The sequence below is a fragment of the Silene latifolia genome, chromosome 11 (assembly GCF_048544455.1).
Source record: "Silene latifolia isolate original U9 population chromosome 11, ASM4854445v1, whole genome shotgun sequence".
NCBI classification, from domain to species: Eukaryota; Viridiplantae; Streptophyta; class Magnoliopsida; order Caryophyllales; family Caryophyllaceae; genus Silene; species Silene latifolia.
Window position 1 is genome coordinate 125,997,470 of NC_133536.1, and position 24,251 is coordinate 126,021,720.

The 24,251-nt window shown below is 39.5% G+C and overlaps 1 long non-coding RNA gene and 1 other non-coding gene across 2 annotated transcripts; one reads left to right on the forward strand and one right to left on the reverse strand.

The window, feature by feature from the left end:
• Positions 1-1,137: 1,137 nt before the first annotated feature.
• Positions 1,138-1,904, forward strand: LOC141615072 (uncharacterized). The gene is made up of 3 exons (XR_012529598.1): positions 1,138-1,344; positions 1,454-1,734; positions 1,834-1,904. It is a non-coding gene; the product is annotated as an uncharacterized LOC141615072 (long non-coding RNA).
• A 14,136-nt stretch (positions 1,905-16,040) lies between these two features.
• LOC141616625 (small nucleolar RNA R71) lies at positions 16,041-16,147 on the reverse strand. The gene has a single exon (XR_012530959.1). It is a non-coding gene; the product is annotated as a small nucleolar RNA R71 (small nucleolar RNA).
• Between the last annotated feature and the right edge of the window lie 8,104 nt (positions 16,148-24,251).

Sequence of the window (24,251 nt, forward strand, 5' to 3'; positions counted from 1 at the left end):
CGTGGGTTTCTTAGATATGCTTTGATCGTGTTTCGAGGGGATGTTCTTGACTATTTTCGCCAAGCAAAACAACTCGCTGCAAGGTATGCATCACGTGAACATCAAAGGCGCAAAAGTGACTTTTATGGCGACGACCCTAAGGATCGTTATGTACACGCTGGGACTTACTTATGGGTTGCCACCGCTGAGGACGCTCATCTGATGAGAAAGTTCATAACGTACATGTTTATCAATGTACCGAAATCATGGGAAGTCGAAGAAGTGCCTCATTTTGATCACCATCTTGATGCCGATGTAGTAAGCTTGATTTATAATCAAGTTTATCCTCAATATACACTCCCGAGGTGGTTATAGATTATTTAAGAAGAAATTTGTAAGTACATAATTCTTATAGTATTAGACTATTAGGTGTTTTAGTCGGATGTTATATACGTTCATAGTAATCATACATATTTTGAGAGGATATCAATGTGATGAATGAATTGTAGGCAAAGCTTGGAAAATTCAGTCATCACGACGCTTGGGTGGAAGGTCACACTCCTAAGAATGAAAAGACGAAAACTGAAAATGATAAGCTCATCAAAGAGAAAATTGTAAGTTTGAATAAATATGTCACCCCAACCGTTGGTGGTCGGAGTTATATAATTGTGAGTTGCTTAATGGTTTTATGTGTATGTTGAGGATCTGTGAGAAGGAGGTACAAGAAGGAAAATGGAAGCCTGAAGGACGTGATGACATTCTTGATAGGGTAATCGGCAAAGCAGAACATCCAGGTCGTGTGAGAAGGGTATCGACGCATGTTGGTATGACTAAGTATTTTGGGAAAACTACTCGAAGTGGTGATGATTCGAAGAAGGTAATCTTTAAATATTGTATTTTAATCAACGTCATTTATAACTATATATGCTGACATTAATTTCTACTACACAGCTACAGAAAATAGCCAGGTTGATGGTGAGAATGTTGGAAACTGGGGAAAAGCCATCAGAAAAAGAGTTGGATATGGTTCAAGAAGTCATAAAGGAAGCAGAGGAGGAGGAGGAGGAGGATAAAGAGGAGGAGCAAAGAGAGGTAATAATATTTATATCTTATATATATATATATATATACACACAATGTGTTATATGATTTGCAAAATCAGTACGTGTTATATGGACAAGTGTTAATGTACAGAAGGAAGCCGAGGAGGACATGGCAAGGGAGAAGGAAATGGCAATGGAGACTGAGGTGGGAGCCGAGGATCGATATCAGGCAGTTGAAGAGGAAGAAGAAGCCAGGAAGGCCGTGACACAGGATGAGATTGAGGTAGTTGATGATCAGACGTTCTTCTCTACACCGAAAAAGGTAATAGCTGCTAGTTTATAATTATTCATCTCAGTACACATTTTTTACTTATGAAATTTATTAAAGGTAGTGAATGTATGTGTACTAATTGATTAAAGCTGTCGTGAAGGGCGATTGCAAGGTGGCTTGTCATCTGTTCTATTTACAGGGGAAATAGACAGTTGTGTTGCCAGGGGATACGTGTTCGCTTACGACCGGCTTCAACAAGTTAAGTATCATGGTATACCCCTTCGTCACAATTGCAGGAAAGTGGAAATGTCCCAATTATATAAAGATGAGTATGGGGAAGTAAAACTACCATTTCCTAATGAGGAGGTCACTTATTTGAAAGAAGCCCTAAGCTCTTATGTGCAATGGCCTAACAACCTCATCAATGTTGTCATCCCCGAGGTACCTATACGCAGACGTTAATTATTACTTGTTCTTTACATATATTAGGGTACGAATATTAACACATCGCAAGTACTTTAATCTTTACATTTGCCATAGTTAAGCAAAGCCATGGCGGCAGCTAAAGCAATTACTACTACGTCAACGGAAGTTGTTGCAGTCATGTCTGCTTATGATTCTTATTATGAATCGTGTGAATATAAGAAAAAATGAAAATCGTCTTTTGAAGGCTTTGCACAACCTGGGCAGTAAAGAAGTCACCTAGAGGGGATGTAGTCATGATTAACATTGAAGAGGAAATTATGGGCGCAATCGATATAGCCGATCTTGGACCCAAGCAACTGATGGAATTTGTCGACCTTGACAATTTAGATGCTTTTCACATTTTGATTTAGATGAAGTAAGTTTTATTAATAAAACTATTTAGTCATTTCCATTTACAAATAACGATGTTTGTTTAAATTATCAATTACAATAACATTTTTCGTTCCATGTGGCATAATAGGTACCTGAATAATCAGATAGTTGAGTGGAAGTTCCCAATTCACGCCTACGGATTCTTGAGTCCTAAGGCGTTCTCTGTCCACAGAATTTCATACGAAGAACAAATCAATAGTATCGTTCGTCGGTTGATGTCGTCCAAAAAACTATGGCTTGCCCCTTACAATGAGAATATGTATGTATAGTACGTGATTATTGTAATGAATCATGGTTCTATAAATTTATTATTAACATGCTTACATGCGTGTAAATGAACTAACAGTTCAATGTCCCAAATTGATTAGGAAGCATTGGGTGCTACTGGCAATCCAAGTGGAAACAAAAACGATTATCTTGGATTGACTCTCGCGAAGGCAAACCCTCTGACAGTTGTGTAAGGATGATAACTGAGTAAGTTTACAACCTTCAATAATGTCATTTGTTATTTTATGACTTGAGCCATATATATGCAAATAATAATGGCATGTGTGTATATTTATGAATTAGTGTCTTTGAAGCAAAAAAAAAAAAGATTATGTCCACTTGGAAAATATGAAAGCAACGCTGTTCCCAATTTTATCACGCTATTAGTAAGTGTATTCTTAATAATTACTCGTATCATTTAATAAATGTTTATGCGAGAGGTTGATTATCTAATTCAGCTGATTTGTGTGTGATTTATATAATAGTCTCCTAAAGCACCAGACGAACAATGCGCCTTTTACGTTTGTCAGTCCATGTGGGAGGTTATCAACAGAAAACTATCTACCATTCTGATACGGGTTAGTGTGATTTAAAAGCTATTTCAGACGTAAATTGAGTTCAATTCTGTATACTTCCATATATTATATCTATTTTGATTATGTATATTTTGAATTGTAGTTTCCACTAATACTCAACAAAGCCGCATAATATTCGCCAGAGGACGTCAACTCGATGAGAAATATGTGGGCTAGTTATGTTGTTTCATTAGCGGAGTCTCAATAGTTTTCTCATGCTTTATGTACGAGTGTGTATATATAGAGCCATTGTGTATTGGCGTCTTTTGTTATTCTGAGGAAGGTGTGTTTTGGCTGTTGATCAACCTGTTTATACTGTTTTTAAACTAGGTTTAATTGATCACGAGGTGTAATATTTTGATACAGGATTGAATTTTTGCACTGCACAGCTGCTGTAATGCTATTTTTCAGCAGCAGCCGAAAAAATAGCATTTCAGCACCTGCTAGAACAAGCTAAAATCATTTTTTTAAAAAAATAAAAAATTAAAAACGATAACGGTTAAAAACAAACCGTTGCAAACAATTATTTGATAACAGTTTGATTTAGATAAATAATCGTTGACATATTTTCCCTCCCATTCAAACCGCCAAAAATATAAGATAACGAACGATAACCGTTGTTAAGTTCAAAACTTTTACAACGGTTTATTTAAGCAGAACCGTTGTCAAAATTTCATCAATAAAAATAGATAACGGTTACATACCATTGTCAACAAATGAATATAACAACGGTTTTGCACGCAATAAAGCCGTTGTTAAATTTAGACATTCAATTAAATAAGATAACGAAATGAACCGTTATCATATATAATATTTAACAACGGTTTTGGAACGATAAGACGTTATCAATAGTAAACTACGAGAACGGATTTGAAACCGTTCTTAAAATTTAATAACGGTTTCTTAAAAGATTTTATAACGAATCTTGATGTTATATAACGGTCGCGTGTTATTTGTACAACCGTGGTAGATATTTAACAACCGTCGTTGCAATAACGGTCCCGTGTTTCTATTTAAAAACGGTAAGTGCATTATTTGATCGTTATTGAAGGTCTTATTTAGCGTAGTGGAAGCTGGTAAAGTGATGACCTTGAATGTAGAATATGAATGGAAACTTTCTTTATGTCGTAAATGCAATGGAATTGGCCATGAAAGTCATAGCTGCAGGAAGGAGATTCCTCCTTCTGGAAAAAGGCCACCACATGTTATGAAGGTATGGAAACCTGTTCTTTCTAAGGCTGGTCACCAGCCTAAAAGTAGTAAGGGGATGAAAGAAGATAATGGGGATTGTCATCAGCTAGCCTCCTCTACAACTGCGCCTGAACTACAAAGAGATAGCAGTAGTGCCTCTGATGTGATCAGAACCCCTGAGAAATCTTACATGGAGGCTGATGATAATGAAGTGACCCTTAAAGTTGGTATTGGGCAAAGTGGTAACCCTCCTCTTACTCCTCCTAATATAAATGCATAATTTAGGTTTTTGGAATGTAAGAGGATTGAATAATGTAAATAAGCAAAAAATTATCAAATGGTTTATTTATAATAAAGATGTAGGTTTATTTGGTTTTCTTGAGAATAAATAAATGGGAATAATGTGAATAATATCTCCTTCTTTATGCAGGATGGTTGGAGTGTTACTACAAATAGTAGATGTCAGAAAGGAGGAAGAGTATGGATGTTGTGGAAGCCTAGCTTGTTTGACGTTCAGATATAAGCATATAATTCCCAATTTATACATGCTAGTGTTAATTCCAAAATGACTCAGCAGCATTTCTACCTGACCATGATCTATACTTTTAATGATGGAAAGGATATAAGGGATCTATGGCAAAAATTGGAGCTTTTTCAGAGTCAATGTCAGGGTCCATGGGCTATGGCAAGAGATTTTAATACTGTTATTAATCCTGCTGATAGATTGGGAGGGAATACCAAAAAAAGTGACGTGGATGAGTTTATTGAGTGTCTTGCAAATTGTGGAATGACTGATATCCCTGCCTCTGGTGCCTACTACACTTGGACTAATAAGTAGGAGCCTCAGACTAGGATGTTTAGTAGGTTTGTGATGTGACTCTTAATTGCGCATATTTAATCCCTTAATTGAACCTATTTTGCATACTATTATAACATTTCATGGCCATTTTATCCGTCAATTCCTTCCTATTTTGCTTTCCTAGTGCATTTTACATGTCTTATAGAAAAGGAGATTATGAGGCGGAATTCCCGTCTCCCGTGCGTAGTCGGAAGGTTGGTGACGATCTTAGATGGACTAGTATAAAGGGGAGGCAAGAACGAGGACCAACGAAGAAAGAATAAAGAGTATACATTGATCATAGGCTTTGAAGCAAGAGGATGGAAACTGTGCCAAGATCCGTGCGTCTTAAGCACCAGACAAGCGGATTGCCCTGCCCAGATCCAAGCGGATCCTGGAGCTTTGATCCGGGCATCTTCCTTGTGATCCCAACGGATCTCCAGACAGACTGGCCGTGCCTCAAGACAAGACGAGCGGATCGTATTAGGAGTAGCAACATGTTCTACTCATCTCCCTCAGGACTTGCAATTCCCTATTTAGAACTTAGCATTGTTATTTACTAAACCACCCTTGCTTAACCTAATGATGTACCACTATATATACTCTATTTGTAATAATCAAAAGAAGAGAGCCATCTTAGTGGAGCCAAGCATTCCTTAGATTAGATTAGGAGTAGATTAGAATAGATTAATCTCAATCATTCCACAAAATGACATTTTAATCTTTCCTTAATCATTGTTCAAGTTTATTATTATTGGGTACTTGAAGATTATTGGGTTATTATTGGAGAATTGACAACTCTTCATTAATCAATCAAGTTTTCTTCTATTATTCTTTGCTTTATTATTTGGATCATCTCATATAGGTATAATCCCTTTTACTCTTGTTTAATTATTGTTAATCACATCATTTATTCATCATGTTTTGCTTTATTAGTATGATTGACAACCTTATTAACATGTTAAACTTGATCATGAGTGAGTAATCCTTTGGCTAGGATTAATGGGGAATTAGGGGAAATAAACATGGGATTGGTCTATGCTTAATCTAATATGTTTTCATAATTAATTTGCTTGCTTGTTGTGATTTCAAATTATGCACATGTTATGTTCGATGAAATGCGAGCCTATGAATCCTTGCATTTTTTGATCCATCACCCATCTATTCAATGAGGCTTTTAAGCATATAAACCAACTCGAGCCTCAATAGACCATGCATAGAGTTGAATAGGAAGGATTAAGTCGACTAGTAGGTGTTGTACAATCTAATCGATTCGGCTCCGGGACCCAAACCTTCTTAGGGATTGTAAGCTTATACACCAACTCGATCCCATCACAACAATAAGTGCTTGTATCTAATTGAGAACTGTAGATACCTCATTTATGCACCTCCCACAAGCCGCCCGGTGATGATTGGGCCACATGTTTGGTACTCGGAACGATTTATGACAGTTCGTAAGTTTATCATCAAGTGATAGCTCAAACACTTGTGTCTACCTCATAGTCGTCATCTACGCGCCGATACGGTCGTTTTGACAGTAATTAGAGTACATTTGGAGTCCGGGTCAAAAACCGTCTTCATTTTCTAATAACCGTTTTAAAATCTTTGAGTCGAATATTCGGAATGTTAGGATACTTCTATTTCATATTTTCTATCTTTTAATCTCTTTGGCAAATTATATCCCGGAAATATTATATAAAATATTAAGGAAATTGAGATCAAACCGCAATTCCATAATAGAAACGCGGAAATATTTCTTCCGCAGGAGGAAACCCCTTGGGAAAGGACGCAGCAGCCAGTCTTTGCGCCTCTTCCAAGAGACGCGATGGTCGCCTGCGCCTCTTCCCCAGTTCCTTTCTGCGTATTTTCAAATCTTTTCGAGATTCACTTCCAAAGTTTCTCCGAAACCCTAATGCCTCCGTGTGATTAGTATAAATAGGTACCTTCGTTCCTCATATTTCTCATGCGAGTGTCCGCCCTTCTCTTCTCCCTTTGCATTCTAGACCACGCTCTTGATTTTTTGGCGCCTACGTGCTTGAACTTTCGACCACGTAAGCTCGGATCTTTCTGAGTATCAGCCCCGTTTTGCATGACCGACCAATTTGACCAACTCCACATCAATCAACCTTAATCAATCTTGTTTAATTTCCTCTTAGAGGGCACTTTCGTCGTACATTCGTGTTGAGCATCACTAAACGTTAAATTAGTCAATCTTGTTTCGTCAAACATGTAAGTCTGAGGGTGTATATCCCTTCTTTTATGATTGTACTTTATTTTTGTAATCATTATTGTAATATTTACGTCGAAAGCACATTCAAAACCGATTTATAAAACCTTGTTTTAAACCTTTTTTACGGAATGACAGGAGAGAAACGTCGAGAAAGGACGCAGCAACTGCTGCGCCTCTTCGAAGGGACGCAGCACCTGCTACGCCTCTTCCTGAGGCTGCCGCAGTTCCTGCTTCTTTTCTTCTTCCTTCGTCTTTTGTTCCTCTGTTCGTTTTGATTTGCCTTCAATTGCTCATGTTTTATTTACACGATATTTCTAGCATAATAATTTTGACATGTAAATCATTAATAATTAATTCATTTTTTTAAATTGCCGACTTAAATCCCTTATAATTCATATTTGCGGGTTTTCGTCATTAAAATCAATCCGGGTTTTAGAGGTTCGATTCATCAATATTGAGTCTCTGGAATTCATCGTTGATATATTTGTTTCTGTTATTTATCGTTATCATCATTGGTTCTTCGTTAATAACCTGTTTAACCTATTTAGTTTAATTCATTGTTAATCTTGTTATTAATCTTATAATTCATTAATATTGTATTGATTCGTTCCAATTAATTTTACCCGTCTCTTATTGTTTTTATGACCAATTCATATGTAAATAACCTGCTAAATCACTTCTATCCGAGTCAAATAATAATCAACCGTTAAATTACCAATGAATATTAACAACACGCAATTCCGACTTCACAGCCAGAATTCAGTTCAGGAACAGACGCAACAACTGCTGCGCCTCTTCCAAAGGACGCAGCTCTGCTGCGCCTGTTTCGAGTTGAATTCTGTCTCTGACCTTCTGTTATTGCTTTGACTTAGTTATTAGTTTACGTATTACTTAACTATTAATCGTATTATCACCACTAATCTGTTTATTTTCTAACCTAATTTATTTTCTCTTGTTTTTCTCAAATTATCCGTTTTAAATGTATTTTCGACGTAAATCAATTAACCCAATGAAATTATTGTAATTTTCTTTATTGTATTTTTATTCTATTCTTTATTATCATATTGTTTGTATGCTCTCACATGCAATTAACCTAAATCTCTACTCCGACATTAATGTATGCTAAATTTCATGTTCACCGACTTAGTCTAAAATTCACATGTTAGGATTAATCTAATGGATGTTGCATTGCATGCATATAACCTTCAACATATCAAGTATAGATGATCTTCCCTAATCATTAGTAGAGGCCGCTATCGAGGCGGGAGGGATTAGGTGTTCGATCAAAAAAGCTTCCTAATACGTACTCTCACCCCTTACTCCAGATCTCTGTGATCATCCGTTTTTATTGGCATCCACGAGAGTCATTCTAGACATAAAATGCTAAGGGTAACGAGTTCTTGGTGTTCATGTGACTACTTTGTATCTTGACATGGCACGAGGTATTCGAACGGTTTCCAATTTTCCACAATAAATTGGTGGCGACTCCACAATTGCAAAGCTTGCTCGCTTTTCCTCCCTAGCGACCCCCGTGGGCCCGCGTCCACAGTGTGGCGACTCCGCTGTGGATTAATACACTTACGTAAAGCTAGGGTGAAACTTGAACAAGGTTAGGGAATAGTTTGTACAAGACAGTTGTTGGTTTTCATAACTCGGTCTTCCTAGACCGTTTATTCGGCCATCCTAAGGCCCAACCCAACCCATTCGACCAATCGTCCCGTCTAGACGGTCCAAATTCTTATTTGGGCCTAAGGATGGATAGCGATTGATGTCAACCACACCATGGTACTTACTCTTTTTTGTATCAAGGGCTTTCACTACGCGAGGAAATGGACTAGGAATCGGCCTTACTCCTGTTTGGTACGAGCCTCTCCACAGACCCCGGGTTTGATTGTTCGGTATGGCAACCCACCCTTTAAACCAAAACCCTTTTAAATGCATTCAGCATCCCGTTATAATGCCTGTATAAATGCTTGTACCATATGTGATCACCAATTTCTAAACGAAACCATGACGAATTTTGTAAAATCAAAACCACTTTCAAAACGTAAAATTTTCGAAAAGTAGGCCAATATTAGCGCAAAACTAGTCAAAACTCTGTCCAAGTGTCGAGTCAAAATTCGGGCCTCAAAGCCCATTTCAAGACCCCACTTCGAGTCCACTCCTACAACTACACTATAGTTGACTAGGACCAACATTTCCAAACCTTGTCATTTCTTCAAACCTCACTTGACACAAGTGGCACACTCCCACTTCACAAGTCAAATCTTTTCCTTGAGTAAGTGTGCTAGAATGGTCGATCGTGTTTTGATTCGTCGTCGATCTCTTATCCAGTTTTCAAGATGCCTGGAACTAGTCACGAAAGTGTCAATGGACAACCACCGGATGGTAATGATCTAATCCTAGTCGCGCTCGCTCATCTCCAAACTAGCCAAGGCCAAGTGAATAATCGCCTCAACACGATCGAGGGCCGAATTGTTGCTGTAGAAACTAGGTTGCCTCCTGCAGAAAATGAAATACTTCATGATTTTGTGAATGACTTCGCGAATGAAAATCCTCCACCTTTTGTGGGAGCACAAGAGGTCAACCCTCCCATAGATCCGACTGCAGCAGAGAAACGACTCCAGTACTTGGAGGAACAACTGATGTATCTCAAAGGGGATGATATCTATAGGGAAAACAATCGCAAGTATGAGGCCGTGAGTTTCAAACTGCCAACCAACTTCAACATGACGGATATCTCGAAATTCAAGGGACATAAAAACCCTTTGAACCACATCCGTGCTTTCAAGGATTACATGTCTATCAAAGGCATTAAACCCGAGATGTTCTTAAGGATCTTTCCTTCATCTCTTGACACCATCCCGAAACAATGGTTTTATTCTCTAGAGCACAAGAAGATTACCATCTGGGATGATGCCGCAATCGAGTTTGCTAAGCAATATGCGGATAATGCTGAGATCCAAGTCAATATGCGCACCTTAGAGGTTCTTACCCAAAACGATAAAGAAGGCTTCACCGACTTCCTAAGTAGGTGGAGGAAGACTAGTACCCAACTTGTCGAGCGTCCAGATGAAGCTACCCTCGTGGAAAAATTCGTGGACAATTTAAAGCCCATTTACGCAAATCATTTGAGATACCAAAACATTAAGACCTTCAAGGACTTAACCATACTAGGAACAAGGATCGAAGATGACATCCGTAAAGGGCTCTTGTCCAAAACGGTAGGTCGTGGATATCAAGGTTCAACAAATCGTTCTTACGGCTCCACTAGCAAGACTGATGAGGTTAACCTTCTCGAACCATCAAAGAAGAGTATCCCACAAAGAAAGTTCACAAAAATTGGGGATACCTACTCCAATGCTCTGAAGAGATTGATGAAACAGGGTAAGCTTCAACCCATAGGCCCTACACCTGAACCAGAAAAGAAATCCAAGTCCTGGGACGAGAATTCGTACTGCGAATATCATAGAGGTAAGGGACACGATACAGAAAAATGTTACAAGCTAAAACATGTACTTCAAGACATGATTGAAGACGGTCGCCTATCAATACCGCCTGGAGGCAAGCCTAACAATACTCAGAATCCTCTTGGAGTTCTGATGATTACAAGTGAAGAATCTACCTTAGATTGTTCACACCTCATTTCTCCAGTCGAAGATGAGATCTATGCAATAGAAGAAGAAGGGAACTACTCTACCATTTCCCCTACTATCACCGACTTTATAGCATGGGCAAAGAGTGTGAATAGGCAAGTCTCAGAATTAGAAAGTGTAGTGGCAACCCTACGTGATCCAAGTGCAACACCCAAAGAACGTGCGCCACTAAATTTCTCTCAAAATGCTACAATGCAAGAAGTAATAGCCGTGGTTGATGAACTAATCGACCAAATCATCCAATTGGAGGCCGAAATCATGAGATTGAGAGAATTTGCTAATGTCAATGGAATATGGGCCGACGATGATGAGGATGAATACCTCACTGAACACTACCTAGTTAAAATCAGTGCGGAAATAGTCCAAAACAGTGAGGACCAAGATGTAGACCATCTTACTCGTTCAGGGCGTCCATACCAAAATGTTTCTCAAACTGGTCCCATAGTAAATGGTCCAATCACCAATACCAACGTTGTCACGCCAAATGATAACGAAGATACCTTTACTGAACATTTGCTGAAGCAACTACAGAAGAAATAGGCGGATCTTTCAGTCTGGCAACTAGTTGCAAGCTCGTTCCCACATCGCCAAGCTTTACTGCAAGCCTTGGCCAAACTAAATGTGGCACATAACTCCACACCCGATGACGTGGTCAACTTGGTCTTCTAAGAATCACCTAAGCTAAGTAACCCTGTTACTTTCTCGGATGAAGATTTACCACCTTTTGGCGCTAATCACAACTTGGCTCTTTACATCACTGTCATTTGCTTGAAGAAGAATCTGCCAATGACTTTGGTAGATGATGGCTCGGCAGTCAACGTCATACCATTAAAAACGACATACAAATTAGGCATGAAAGAGTTGGATTGGACCCCTACCAACCAAGGTGTTCGCGCATATGATGGTACACAACGAAAAGTGGTAGGACTAGTTAACCTTACCATAGCCACAAGGCCGATTGAACAAATGGTTAACTTCAAAATAGTGGACATTGAAGCAGCCTTTAATATACTTCTGGGCAGACCTTGGATTCACGCGTCAAAAGCGGTAACATCTACCCTCCATCAGAAAATCAAGATCCCACTAGATGGTAAAGTGGTGATGATCACTTCGTCACCCATCAAAGCGGTAATAGAAAAGAGGTCAAGTAACCAAGTACTCGCGGATCCAGTATATGAGCTTAGGGGCTTCCATAGCATAAACGTCATAGAAAGCGAGTTGGCACTCTTGTACTTCAATCCCTACTCTAATTTAGTGGTCAACCACATACTCAAATCTCAAGGATACTTCCCGGGAATGCCTTTGAATCCTATCCGAAGAAACACCTTTGCACCCTACAAAGAAGGCAACTCACAAAGGATACCACTAGGACTAGGATACAAACCCACCAAGGAGGAAGCCTTAGAAATACTCACTCAATTCCAAAACCGCAAGAACGTGGGAATCTAAATGCGACCCTACCTCCCTACCCTAAATGGATACTTCGTTAGAGAAGGGAGTCAAGAACTCTTCCATGGGTTTCCCGAGCCTTGGCACTACATAGGAAAGCAACTGGCTGGAATCGAGATCTTTCACGATTTCTACTTTATTCCCACAGAAACGGTTCCTACCGTCAAAACTCGCCAAGCACCTTGCTTAGACGAACAAGCTGTTTGCTTACTATTTGGGGAAGATCGATTTGTTAGAACCGCGCAGGATGAGATCATTACCATGATACTTCAAGACGATCACTTCAACCCTATCGTATTGATAACAAAAACCAGCTCGAATCAATAGAAGGGATGGAGAAAGCCGATCAAGTGGACAAACAACCAAGGAAGACTCTTCAAGCTCACCACTGGAGAAGGAGAGATGTTCAAAGGAGAACCAGAAGACGATGAATTCGAGTCAGAGTCAGAGTCGGAGTTAGAGTCGGAGTCTAGAGAAGTCCCTAGAGAGTCGCCTCCTGTCGTCACTCCCACTCCCCTTGTTTCTCCTAGCTTAGCATCAAATAGTAACAGTAGTTCGGGAAATGTCCCAACAACTGTCCCATTACCGCCACTGACTACCGAATAGATGGCTTCTTTGTTTCAACTTTTCTCAAATTTTAATATGAATAAATCAGGTTCTGCTTACTCTTTGTGTTATTCTTAATGCAATTCTGTTTACGATGATAATAAGGATGACCCAGACCCAGACTCAATCGAAATACCTCCCTACATAGCCAAAGAAATACTACAAGAGGAAGGGGGACCAGTTATAGAAAACACCGAACCCATAAATGTAGGAACCGAACTAGAACCCCAAGAACTTAGGATAGGGACGACCTTGAGCCCCGCCGAGAGGGCCAGGTTTATAGACCTCCTACACGAGTTCAAGGAGGTTTTTGCTTGGTCCTACAAAGATATGCCAGGGATCGACAGGGATATCGCAGAGCACAGAATCCCAATCAAACCAGGTTTCAAGCCCGTAAAACAGAAGCTTCGTCGAATGAGGACAGAATGGGCTCTTAAGATCAAAGAAGAAGTCGATAAGCAATTCAAAGCCGGGTTCATCAAAGTTTCCGAGTATTCAGACAGGGTAGCCAACATAGTACCCGTACCCAAAAAGGATGGGAGAATCCGTGTTTGTGTTGGTTTCAGAGACTTAAGCAAAGCAAGTCCCAAGGATGACTTTCCTCTACCACATTGATGTGACCATAATTAGCGCACATTTAGTCCCCGAATTAGCCTTGTTCCCATGCTTTTTAGTGCATATTTGGGTCATTTATTACCTTTAGTTCTTTGTTTTGCATATTCTTTGAGATTTTGATCCCTTGGTAGGAAAGGAGTAAGAATCTTGCATTTTCATGGCAAAACGAGGCTAAATTGATCGAATCCAATGACCAAGCATCAAGGAGAGACATGATTAGAAGGCCTTTGTACATATTATAGTACATGGGCAATGATGAGGAAAGATCCTTGAGTCCCCGAGGAAATCCCCAAGGATTTCATGAAGAAAAGGGAAGAAAAGAAGAAGAATTTGTGCTGAGCTACAATCCGAGCGGATTGTCTCCAATCCGCCCGTCTCCTCACAGCACAATCCGAGCGGTTTCCTTCAAAGACGCTCGGATTGCACCGCCAGAATCCGCCCGGATTCCCTTGAATCCGCTCGTCTTCCATCACCAGAATCCGCCCGTCCCGACCCCAATACGCACGGATTCCTTCACAGCCAATTTCGTCTTCTCCAAGCTACAAAGAAAGAAGCCCTTCCTTCGGAAAATACCGGCTCCTCCCTGCTCAATCTAAAAATTGTAATTACTAGTTTAGCCCTTAGTTAACCCTAATGCATCCCCCTAATTTCCGCTATAAATACCCCATTAGTCTAATTAGAAGAGGATGTTCTTCTTATCAATAATTAGAGTAGTTAATATCAATCAAATCTCTCTTTAGTTTTGTAATCAACAATTAATCAAGTTCTAATACAAGTTTTATTTCCTTAATCTCTCTTTTGTTCATCCTTTATTTTGGGTAATTGAAGATTATTTGGGTTATTATTGGGAGATTGACAACCTCTCAATCAAGCATCAAGTACTTCTTTTATCTTTGCTTTATTTTTGGAATCATTAGTAGGTATAATTCTCTTAATCCCTTTTTAATTATTGTTAATTACTTTCATTTATTCATCATGTTTCATTTTGTTGGTATGATTGACAACCTTGCTAGCATGATCAACATGATAATGAGTGAGTAGTCTCTTAGCCAGGGTTAATGGGTGATTAGGGGAAACCAACATGGGGAATGATTCATGCTTAAATTAATATGCTTTCATGTTTTATTTGCTTGCTTGTTTTGATCTCAACTCATGCACATGTTATGTTTGATGAAATGCGAGCCTGTGAATCCTTGCATTTTTTACCCATCACCTATCTTTTCAATGAGACTTGTAAGACATAAACCAACTCGAGTCTCATTAGACCATGCATGTTGTTGAGTAGGGAAGATTAAGTCGACTTGTAGGTGTTGTACAATCTAATCGATTCGGCTCCGGGACCCAAACTTTCCTAGGATTGTAAGATATAACCCAACTCAATCCATCACAACAATAATTGCTTGCTTATAATTTGAGAACATGTTTGTATGATCAATTCCCATGATTCCCCTATGATCCCATGACACCCTAGTGCTTTTTAATCAATTGTTTACACCCCTTTAATTCATCTTGCTTGTTTATTTTCATTGCTATTTTAGTTAGTGACCTTCTACATCAACCCAAATTGTGACACCCCTAAGACACCACTAGTTTCAATAGAAATCTCATTTCAATACCCGTCCCTTGGGATCCGACCTTTACTTGCCTCTTTACTAATTGTAGAGTTGTTTGTGAAGCTATAAATTGTGTTTTGATTCGGACGTGACCCAACGACCACACCTTTAATTGTGAACATGAAACGGACCGATCAAAAATGGCGCCGTTGCCGGGGACGGTGTTTACTTGATTTAGATTTCCTTTTTATTGTTATTAGTTGTGTCTTTCTTCGCCTTGGGGAAGTAAAACCTCCTCAAGGTTTGTTCTAATTGTTTTCAAGTTGTTTGATATTTTGCATGTCTAGAAGGTCACAAGGTGATTTGTTACCTTTTGACCGTGAAATCGAAAGAACCTTGACGAACAATAGGAGACTTGTTAGGAGGAATTGGAGAAGTATTAGTGAAGTTGTTCAACCAACTATTGAGTTCATCAACCCTTTCGCAATAGAAGGAGAGGAGAACCCATTACACAATACCACCCAAAATCAACCTACAATGCCTAAATTCTCGTCACACTCCGTACCCACCGAGGAGAACCTACCCAATGGTACTCCTACACCACAACATCTAACCGGAAATTTTATTGCCAAATCCGCCTTCATCCAATTAGTTGAAAGGAGCCAATTTGGGGGGATGCCTAGTGAAGACCCTCATTCTCATATGGAAACCTTTTGCGACTATTGTGATGCAATCTCTCAAACCGGTGTGACTCAAGACCAAATTAGATGGGTCTTATTTCCTTTTTCTCAAATCGGCACCGCGAAGCAATGGTTGAAGGGCCTTGACAAGGCCACTCTCGGAATAGATTCTTGGAAGAAGTTGGCTCTAGCTTTCTACAAAAAATTCTACCCACCGGAAAAGACTAACATGCTAAGAGCTCAAATTACGGGCTTTAAGCAAAGGGATGAAAAATCTTTGTATGAAGCTTGGGAGCGGTTCAAGGGAATTTTTCGCTCATGTCCTCACCATGGACTTAGCGAATGGTTTTTGGTACAACAATTTTGGAACGGGTTATATGAAGATTCAAGGAACATTCTCAACATGGGATCAAATGGAATGTTCACCGAAGTTGATGAGAATCAAACATGGAATAAGATTGAGGAAATGGCGGTCCATAACTCACAATATAGTAGACCTCGCAAGGCTACTAGAGGAGGAAAGCATGAAGTGGACTCCGTCACTCAATTGGGTGCTCAACTTAGTGCTTATATTGACACAATCAATTTGAAGTTTGAAAAAGCTATGGCTAGACTTGAAGAAGTCTCAACATCACCAAAGCATCATGTTAATGCCATGACGGCATCTTCATCAATCCCAAGTGGAATATGTGAGAATTGTGGAACTTTGGGACATGACCAAAGTGAATGTAGGGGAACAAATGAACAAGTGAATGCTTTCCAAGCATACAAGAGCGGTACACCTTATTCCAACTATTACAATGAAAACACCAAATTCCATCCAAATCTCTCATACAAAAGCCAAAATGTTCAAAATCCTCAAACAACATACACTCCACCACCCATGAGAAACCAAAATCAAAGACCCTTTTACAATCAAAACCAAGGTTACCAAAATCAAAATCCATACAATCACCAAAATGACCAAGGTTTTGATGTCCAAAAAGCGGTCCTCCAAATGCAAAAGAATCAACAAGAATTTTTCACTCAAATGCAAAAAGATAGCCAAGCAAAGGAAACCACCATAAACAATATCCTAGCTCACACCAAGATGTTGGAAACACAATTGACTCAACTAGCATCTTCAAGCTCACAAAGACAAAAGGGGCAATTACCACCTCAAAGTAATCCCCCAAGACATGAAACGGTTAGTGCCATTCACTTGAGAAGTGGTACAAGGTATGAAGCACCAAAGAAGCAAGTTGAGGATGAAGTTGTGGAAGCTAGTGATAAGGAAGAAATTGTGCAAAACTCCAAGGATGGAGAATCATCAAAAGAAGAAAGTTCAAAGAAAAATGAAGACAAGGTCAAGGAGAAGGAGCCCATTGTGATTAGACTTCCTTTTCCAAGTCGTCAAGCCAAGCCCAAATTTGATGATCAACTTGGAAAGTTCATGGAAATTGTGAAGAATTTGGAAGTCTCGATTCCTTTCACGGAATTAATCAATCACGTACCGGCCTATGCGAAATACATGAAAGATATCCTCACAAAGAAGAAGTCAATCCGGAAACTTGAGACTATCGCCTTCACTAAGGTGAGTAGTGCAATACTTCAAGGGAGTTCACCTCCAAAAATAAAGGATCCGGGAAGCTTCTCAATACCGTGTACCATTGGCGACACAACGATCAACAAAGCCTTATGTGATCTAGGGGCTAGTGTGAGTGTCATGCCGTACTCGGTGAGTAAAAGGTTGGGGATGGGAGAGCTTAAATGCACCAATATCACACTCCAAATGGCCGATAGATCGACGAAGACACCATTAGGGATATGGGAAGATGTCCCCGTAGTAATTGGGAAGTTTTTCATCCCGGTGGACTTTGTCATTGTTGATATGGAGGAAGATTCCAACATTCCAATCATTCTAGGAAGACCTTTCCTAAACACCGCGGGTGCGGTGATTGATGTGAAACATGGTGAGCTCACTCTAGAAGTGGGAGATGAAAGCATAACCTTTAATCTTGACAAGACTATGAGAGCTCCTCGTTTGCATGAACCATGTTTCATGATTGATCATTATAGCCGAAAGGATGAGAGGAAGAAATCGGAACTCCAATGGAAGAAGAAAAGTGAAGATGCTCCATTCAAAGAGCAAGTTAATTATGACAAGGAGAGCTTGCAAAGCTCATAAAAATCAATCAAAGAAGAAGAGAATGACCTCATTGGCCAAGAGAAGAAATTGGAAGAATTGTCTCCATCAAATCAAGAGATTTTCAATGATCAACTTAATGAAGTTTGTGGTCTTTGGGACGACGAATTTGAAGGGATTTTTAATCCCTACATTGGTAATGCCATCGATCAAGACCGACAACAAGGGCCAAGGTCTATTGAAGACCTCTACCATGATAATGAACAAGCTTTTGATCACTTTTTCAAGGTGTTGAGCAACATCAACAACACCTTGAACATGCCCCCTTGACATCTCATCAAGAATGAGAGTTTGGTGGAGTCCTCCCTAAACCACCATTTGTAAATATTTCTAACTCCTTAACTCACATTTCAATTCTTGTATTACATTTTTGTCATCTTTGGATTTTTTATTTACTTTGATTAAGATAATTGTCATGTTTGAGAGAGAAGTGAGGGATGGACTAACAATTTCAATTGATGTGTAGTGCTTTAGCTTAGTGTGGGGATGGCAATTGCCTAGGCTATCCATGCCTTAGTAGTGCCCCCACAATGAAGAACACAAGATTTGAAGAAGAATAGAAGGTTGATAAGGGATATGCATTGTACACGGATGGAACTGAATCCGGGTACACAGGGGTAGAATCCGAGCGGATTGAAGAGAATCCGCCCGTTTTGCTGCAATCCGAGCGTACTGGGTTGAAGACGCACGTCCCTATAAGCTGAAGTTTTGAAAGATTTTTGACTGTAAGAGAATCCGGGCGTCCTGAACAGCAATCCGCCCGTCTCCGGAAATCCGTCCGTCTTGGAAGGAAGACGCCCGTCTTCTCTGCTGAGGAAAACAAGAAAAATTTCCTGGACTCAAATCCGTCCGTCTTCTGAAGAATCCGCCCGTCCCGTATCAAGCAAATCCGAGCGTCTTCTCTTGAATACGCCCGTCTTTAGGCGAGTTTTATCACACCCAGAAAGTGCAGAATCCGCCCGTATTGGGCAGAAACCGCACGGATTGCCCCTGCAGTTTGAATTTTTCGGTCTTTATAAAACCCCTCCCACCTTCATTCATTCATTCATTCATTCATAACACTACTTCAAAACATCAAAACCCTCATCCTCTCCATCACAAAAAAAAAAATCCCTCAACTACATTCACCAAAATCAAATCAAAACATCCTTCTAACAACAAATTAATCACTCCTTTTTCAATAAAAATCAAAACCAAGCACAAAATCTTCAACCTTTGAGTCGATTTTTGAATTCATAAAGGCAAAGCCTTTCACCTTTAAATAGATTTGGGTACACTACAAATTGAAGATTTTTCATTCTTTTCTTGGTTAGTTCATCAATGGCAAGGACTAAGGGAGCAACAAAGGCAACAAAGGCACCTAAGACACTTTCACAAAGGCAAAAGGCTCTTCAAGCAAAGAAAGCATTGGCTATGGTGGTAGCAACCCCAAACTTGGAAGTGCAACAACAACAACAACCTTCCATGGGAGCAACAACATCTTCTACTCCGGAAATCGATCAACTTTTCCATTATCCGGAGGTAACTTTTTTTTCCAAAACCCATAGAGATACTTTTGCCAAGTTTGCTAGGAAATCAATTCAATCCACCAAATTTATTTGTGAAGATACCTTAAAAAAATTGGGTGTCCTTGAGCAAACTAGAGCCTTTTTCAAAGCAATGGGGTTGAAGAAATTGTTTGAAACAAAGGAATTGACATACCCCTCCCTTACCTTGTAATTTTTGAGTTCTTTGAAAGTCACCAAAGTTGAGAGTAGGGAGAATCTCGAGTTTCGTCTAGCTAATGTTAGTAGACGCATTTCCTTTAGACAATTGGGTGAAATTTTGGGTCTTAGTGATGAACCGAGTTATTTCAAGAATTATGGAAAGTATGACCCCGACCCTCTTTGGGAGGCAATTTCCGGAAGGAAATTTGAGGACTTTCATGCGAGTCGTGCTCTTTTTGTCCACCATCCGGGCATAAGAGTATGGCACAAGGTCATAGGAAACACCATTATTGCAAGGAAAGATACCAACCATTTCACCAAACTTGATTTTATTCTTCTTGAATCGGATTTGAACATTGGAAGAGTACATACCAAGCCTTTCAACTCTTTGAGGCTTTTGGTAGATAGATGGCTCAACATTGATTGTGGGAAGAAGGGCACTACCGTTATTGTCAATGGCGGCCTAGTCACTATCCTAGCTAAGTACTTTGATCCTAACTTCAACAAGGATAACAAGTATAAAGCAAAGGAGGGTGGTCATCTTGTTGATTTGCATACTATGATACACAAGTACAAGTGGGTTGCACATAACCCTCTTGACACCGAGTATGGATGGCTCACTAGTGAAGCTAGATCGTTCACTTTGCCTTCAAGGATTTGTCGTCTAAGCGTCCACCGGACCAATTATCTACTTCCCCTCTCTAAAGAGGCCGAGTATATTATCCAACAACAAAAGGGCGAACTTGAAATGCCCTCCTCTTCAATTGTCATACCACCTTACCCCTTTGAGTATCAAGAGTTCAAGCCGGAAGGAGTTGAAGCTAGAAATGATTATTTGACTCTTCTCATGCAAGCAATGCACAAGCAAGCCTTTGAGGATCGAAAAAATGCTTACTTGGCCCAATATCCACCCCTCCTACACTTAGCTAGGCAAGGACTACTTGATCCATCATGTCCTTTGCCTAGTTGGGCGGATATAGAAGTCCTATTTCCGGGTACATCTAGGGTCGTTTCGGGTGACAATGAGGTTGTTGGTAATGAAGAAGTTGATGATAACATTGATGAGGAAGCAAGTGAAGAAGGAGAAAAGGATGATGAGCAAGGTGAAGAAGAAAATGAAGAAGCAAATGAAGAGGGAAGTGGCAATGTGACCACTTCTAATGAGGAAAGTGATGATGGTGATGACATGATGGAAGATTAGCAAGCCTTGGAGACTCCTACCCTCTCATGGTTTGTCTATCTCTCTCTTTGTTTTAATTATTTTCTTGATCATTGTTGGAGTAATCCTAGCACCATAGAGGACTCACACCTCGGTACCATTGAGGTGTTCTCATTTTATTGTTCCCATTTTCAAAATCCAAAATGACAAATTAGTTCCATGCATTGCATAGTGTGTGCATGAACTACACCCATCCTTGGATATTAGCAATATTGTCTAACTCGGTTTGGGGAAGTTAATGCATACACAACGGGAGGTAATCTAAATTATCCTCTCCGTCATAACAAAAACCATGCATCATGTAGTGTAGCCTAGTATAGATTGCATTTAGTATAGAAATCATGCATCATCTTTGCATAATTTCCATCATTTTGGCCATTGAGGACAATGCTCATATTAGTGTGGGGATGGGAATCCTAACATTTAACTCTTATTCAAAAAATCCAAAAAAATTGAAAAATTTCGAAAATCATAAAAATTTGAAAAATTGAAAACCCAAAAACATGTTTATTTCCTTTTGTAGTCTTGTGTATATATTGTTTTGTATATATTGTGTTTGTTCTATCCTTGTTCACATTGATTGACTACGCCACATCCGAGACATGAGGATATTGAAGACCGCATGGTATGATCTTTCCAATCTCCTTTTTCCTCTTTATGTTAATGACTATGTGGCTTTATTTTGATTGATGCGGTATAACAATGTGAACTTAGGACTTGCATTTAGTTTATATGTCATATTAGTTGATAGAATCACTTGCATTAGGATGTTTATATTAGTTGCATCATAGCATGTAGTTGCATGTTAGAATAGTTTTGAAAAATGCCTAATTAGGAACTTTGACAAGAGCAACTAAGCCATTACAAATACTTGTTCAACTTAAGACTTTGTCTACTAGAATGGTTGTAAAACACCCTAGATAGTGTCATACTAGTATCTTTTGACCCATGACCCAAGGCCTAGTCAAGGGTTTGCATGTGAGTCACCTATCCACCCCCGTGATGCGATGTGGACTTGGTTAACTTGTCTAGGTGACCTTGATTGACCTTGTGGTAAGGCAACCCAAAAATACTTTTCTATCAATAAGCTTGAAGTGCTCATTTCAAGGAATTTTGTTATGTGGAAGTAATTTAATGCCAAGGAAACCTCAAATGTTATGAATTGTTGAATATTGAGAAATTTAAATTGCTTTGATGGAGGCATACCACTTCGATGTGCTTTGGTGCGGGATCCATTGAATTGGGCCCCACACGGTTGTGAATTCGGCCGCCCAGAGACAGAGTGACTATCACCCCGAAAAGCTATTGTCTAGAGGTTAACCGGTTGCCTAATAAGTGATTGGCGAAAGCAAAGGACACTAGCCCGGAAGAGACAAACCCCATCTTAAATTTTTGAAATGTGAAAGTTGAAATGAGGACAATTTTGAATACTAGTCATATCCACCCGTTGTGTATAAAGATTTGAGCACTTCATTCCCAAAAAGCCTTTTTGTCAAGCCACTTTGTCGAGCTTGGGACGATCCATGACCTTTACTTTTGTAGAGAATTCGAGACTTGTCATGTCATATGCTACTAGCATCATAGGGATCATCATTCCACCACCATCCGATCGCTCTTGATGAAAGCATTTGGAATTTGAGGACGAAAGTAGTCTAGTTTAACACCATTTGGAGGTGATTTAGTGCCATCCTCTTAGCCTTAGTAATTTGTTGAACTAGTATTTGTGAAGTATTACATGCTCTTAAATTTGTTCCTCTTTAGTGCCTCCGCCACTTGATGAGGAAGTGGCTATTCTTTTGTAGATGCATCCATTATGTGATTTTGTGTGCTTAATGTTTGGATGTGTCGCCATTTTGGCAAGACCCACCTTGCCTTGCAAGAAGGCATCCTACCTCATGGTTGTCTTGTTGTGAGTTGAAGGGGCGGAGTGAGACCCGCTAATTGTCTCATATCGGCTATATTATTAGAATAAGTTAGTATTGGTCCTAGTATTTGTCACCTCTTTACTCGGGACGAGCAAAGGTTCGGTTTGGGGATATTTGATGTGACCATAATTAGCGCATATTTAGTCCCCGAATTAGCCTTGTTCCCATGCTTTTTAGTGCATATTTGGGTCATTTATTACCTTTAGTTCTTTGTTTTGCATATTCTTTGAGATTTTGATCCCTTGGTAGGAAAGGAGTAAGAATCTTGCATTTTCATGGCAAAACGAGGCTAAATTGATCGAATCCAATGACCAAGCATCAAGGAGAGACAAGATTAGAAGGCCTTTGTACATATTATAGTACATGGGCAATGATGAGGAAAGATCCTTGAGTCCCCGAGGAAATCCCCAAGGATTTCATGAAGAAAAGGGAAGAAAAGAAGAAGAATTTGTGCTGAGCTACAATCCGAGCGGATTGTCTCCAATCCGCCCGTCTCCTCACAGCACAATCCGAGCGGTTTCCTTTAAAGACGCTCGGATTGCACCGCCAGAATCCGCCCGGATTCCCTTGAATCCGCTCGTCTTCTATCACCAGAATCCGCCCGTCCCGACCCCAATACGCACGGATTCCTTCACAGCCAATTTCGTCTTCTCCAAGCTACAAAGAAAGAAGCCCTTCCTTCGGAAAATACCGGCTCCTCCCTGCTCAATCTAAAAAGTGTAATTACTAGTTTAGCCCTTAGTTAACCCTAATGCATCCCCCTAATTTCCGCTATAAATACCCCGTTAGTCTAATTAGAAGAGGATGTTCTTCTTATCAATAATTAGAGTAGTTAATATCAATCAAATCTCTCTTTAGTTTTGTAATCAACAATTAATCAAGTTCTAATACAAGTTTTATTTCCTTAATCTCTCTTTTGTTCATCCTTTATTTTGGGTAATTGAAGATTATTTGGGTTATTATTGGGAGATTGACAACCTCTCAATCAAGCATCAAGTACTTCTTTTATCTTTGCTTTATTTTTGGAATCATTAGTAGGTATAATTCTCTTAATCCCTTATTAATTATTGTTAATTACTTTCATTTATTCATCATGTTTCATTTTGTTGGTATGATTGACAACCTTGCTAGCATGATCAACATGATAATGAGTGAGTAGTCTCCTAGCTAGGGTTAATGGGTGATTAGGGGAAACCAACATGGGGAATGATTCATGCTTAAATTAATATGCTTTCATGTTTTATTTGCTTGCTTGTTTTGATCTCAACTCTTGCACATGTTATGTTTGATGAAATGCTAAGCCTATGAATCCTTGCATTTACTATCATCACCTATCTTTTCAATGAGACTTGTAAGACATAAACCAACTCGAGTCTCATTAGACCATGCATGTTGTTGAGTAGGG